We start from the raw sequence: 3,938 nt of genomic DNA, 5'->3' as shown, positions 1-3,938 counted from the left end.
ACAGGAAAGCGCCCGCCTACAAAGCAGGGAAGGCCGGAGCGCTGCTGACGCCACGCCCCCTCACACTGATTGGCTACAAATCCCGCGCCCAGCTAGTGAGTAATAGCGCTAGTCCTGCAGTAGTCACAGGAGTGTGGCGGCGAGATAACGGCGCAGCTTCCTATACAAAGTAGTCACCTCAGGCAAGGCTAGAGAGGATTGTGTACAGAGAGGCTCACTGACAGAACTAGACAGGAGGGACGTGTAATAGAGGTGCCACAGCCAGTGGCGTAACTAGGAATGGCGGGGCCCCCCAACCGTTGTCGAAGACCTCGATCGACCCCCTCCTCCGCGCTCTATTATGTCCCTTAGTAAGCCCTGTACACAGTATTGTGTCCCATAGTGGCTGCCCCTGCACACACTATTATCCCCCATAGTGTCCCCTGTACACAGTATTATGTCCCTTATTGGCCCCTGCACACAGTATTACCCCCCATAGTGGCCCCTGCATACAGTATTATGTCCCTTACTGGCCCCTGCACACAGTATTATCCCCCACAGTGTCTCCTGCACACAGTATTATAGCCCACATACGGCCCAGTCAGGATCGGTAAGTGAATAGGGGCCCTAACGGCCTATTTAAAAAAAAAAACAACGCAGCGGTAGCAGCTGTCATCGGGCCCCCTAATGGCCCAGGCCCTGTGGCAGCCGCCTCCGCTGCCTCTATGGTAGTTACCTGCCTCTCCCTGCCCCAGTGTCATGCCGTTCCCCCCCCCCTCCCCTTCATTTGCCCCCCCAGCTTCATGGGCCCCCTTCCATTATGTTCCACCTTAATGTTTAATACAAAACAAACACACTCACCTTCCATCGCTCCCCCGCCGCTCCTCTCCCCACTCCACTCCATTTACATAGTTGTAGGCGCGATGTGACGTCATCACATCGCGCCTACACACGCCGAAGCCGGGCCGCAGCGTTAAAGCAGGAGCTGAGCTCACAGCTCCTGCTTTAATCGCCTATGTATTCAGCTCATCAGCGTCTGTTGGATGACACCGGCCCTGGGTGGAGGCAATACAAAACTGGCCAAGACACTGACCAAGAAGCAAGTCATAGCGTTTCTTGGCGTTGCTGGCTACTACCGGAGGTTTGTGCCAAACTTTGCCTCTATTGCAGCTTCTCTCACTGACCTGACGAAAGGTGAGAAATCAGTGATGATCCACTGGACACCAGAGGCAGAGGAGCCATTCCAGAAGCTAAAGTTAGCTCTTTTCCAGCGGCCAGTGCTGATAGCCCCTGACTTTAAAAAAAGAGTTCTTGGTTCAGACAGATGCCTCAAATGCAGGTTTAGGAGTGGTGCTGTCCCAGGTTGTAAATGGTGAGGAGCATCCAGTAATGTACCTGAGCAGGAAGCTGTCCCCCGCTGAGAAAAACTACGCTATTGTGGAAATGGAATGTTTGGCCATTAAGTGGGCACTGGATGCTCTGAGGTATTACCTCCTGGGCAGAAAGTTTAAATTGATCACTGACCATGCTCCCCTTACATGGATGAAAATTAATAAGGACAGAAATGCAAGGGTTACCCGATGGTTCCTGTATCTGCAAAATTTTGCATTTGATGTAGAACACAGGCCAGGGAAATTATTGGGAAATGCTGATACCCTGTCAAGGGTGCATTGTATGATGGCCACAAATGCCCAGCCCTCCGGTCTGGAGAAGAGGAGGGTGGATATGTAAGTCGATGGCTGGTCAGGTAATGGAGGGGGTGTACATCTTACCCAGACTACTAAGGTGGATGAGATGAGAAAACTCCAGAAAGAACGTTTCTTTAATGTCATTGGTGATATTATGATCTTCATTGCAGAAATGTTTTGACATAGGAAGGTCCATTCTTTCTTCTCTAATTGTATGATGGTGTGAATTAATCCACATTCTAAGTTTCCTTCAGAAATTGTTTTTAAATTTACCAGAGGAAGAAGCCGAGAGCTTATGCCCACTGTCTGCTGCTGGAGCTGACTTCTTAAGCTCCCTTGATGAGCAGACTCTCTGCAGCTGAGTCGCTGCTGGAACATCCCCAAAAGTGATGATTGGAGGGAGGTGGAATGACAGGTCCCACTACCAACCTACCTGCCATTCCTAAAAATCCAGCCCAGTAACCGTAACTCTGAAATAACCCTCAGCAGACAATAGTTATCTGCTGAGAAACATTCTTTCTGGAGTTTTCTCATCTCACCCACCTTAGTAGTCTGGGTGAGAAGTACACCCCCTCCATTACCTGACCAGCCATCGGCTTACACCAGGAAAGAGAAGGATTTATGAGTACAAGCTGATGACTATTTTTCACACACTCCAGGAAGGAATGAATCTCTCACATGGGTTCATGGCATCCTGTATACTAATTTTATTAGGTGACGTTCATTATATTAGATTTTAACTTTCTGCTCAAAACAATTTAGGGGTATGTCATGGCTTGTTCACACAACCATGATTTGTTAGAAAACACAGCCCTAGTGTAGATTGTGTCATGAAAGATTGAACCACTGGCAAATGCCATGGAAGAGTACTGCAAAGTTTAGTTTTTTTTGTTTTGTTTTTTAACTCATCCTGGCTTTTGATTATTATAGTCCGGGGTCTGAATAGACCCTGGAGTATAATAATCACCTTTGCTGAATTTATCCCAGGCAAACCAGAAAACTTGTTATGAACCTATTTGTTCATATCTAGAAAGGGGGAACGAGACCCCAAAGCCCTGTAGTTTGCCATGTGCTCACAGTCCAACACTGCATCTTGATTGGTATTCTAGGTATGTAGACTAGGTCAGTGAGTGTCTGTGGTAGCACGTGATAGCCAGCAATACCCTCACTGCTATTACCTGCTAAATGAAATCCGTTATGCTGGTGTGGTGAGTTCTGGGTTCCTTCTGGTGCAGGGCAATGCCTGGTCTCCTATGACCAGAGTGTGTTCTGGGTTCCTGGATGACCAAAGCATTGATGCCCTCACATTTCTCAGACCTGAATTCAATTGACAATCTGTACTTTGATATTTTGGTTTCCAGTGACCACTGAAAGGTCACGATAACTCTGAGTAGTGAGGAATGCCCCACCCACTAAGTACTAGTCTATGGACAAGTACTGCCAGAAGGGGGGTGTTCCTGACCGCTCAGCATCATGGCTGGGAGGTAATGAATGTCCCCTCACAGTATAGTGCTATGGACTCTACTGTCAGGAGGGGTGTTCCTAACAGACTGTCAGAAACGCCCTTCTGACACTGAAAAGCTACTGGTAACTGCACCAATAGCTCTTCCCCCAGGGCACATAACGGGAAAGACAACAGTACGCTGAATTCAGTGCACTGTCGACTTTCTAGCGGTATAGAAAATCGTGTGTGCCCAAGGATATGAAAGGTTTTCTTTAAGAGTAACAGGTTCTTGGCAGGTCATGGGCCTTTTAATTTCATATACACTGTTAGGATTCTGATAAAATTATGATGAAGTAGAATTCAAGAGATATTGAAGAATATACATACTGACCAACCGCCCCCCCCCCCCCCCCCCCGCATTTCTGCGCACACTATAATGCCCCATAGTGGCCCCTGCACATAGTATTATGCCCCATACTGGCCCCTGCACACAGTATTATGCCCCATAGTGGCCCCTGCACACAGTATTATGCCCCATAGTGGCCCCTGCACACAGTATTATGCCCCATAGTGGCCCCTGCACACAGTATTATTTCCCATAGTGGCCCTTACACACAGTATTATGCTTCATTGTGGACACCCATGAACAGTTCTTATACTCCCCAGAGTATAATAATCAGAGTCCCGGGGGATACAAACATAAAAAACCACTGTTACTTACCTATCTCCCGGCTCTGCTGCATTCTCCGCCGCTGTCGGCCATCTTCAATGACATCCGGGATGTCATGTGACCAGGGGGCCTGCGTCGCGACGCATGTGGACGCAGG

This window comes from Leptodactylus fuscus, chromosome 1 (genome assembly GCF_031893055.1).
Source record: "Leptodactylus fuscus isolate aLepFus1 chromosome 1, aLepFus1.hap2, whole genome shotgun sequence".
Taxonomy (NCBI): domain Eukaryota; kingdom Metazoa; phylum Chordata; class Amphibia; order Anura; family Leptodactylidae; genus Leptodactylus; species Leptodactylus fuscus.
Note: the sequence above shows the minus strand (reverse complement) of the source record.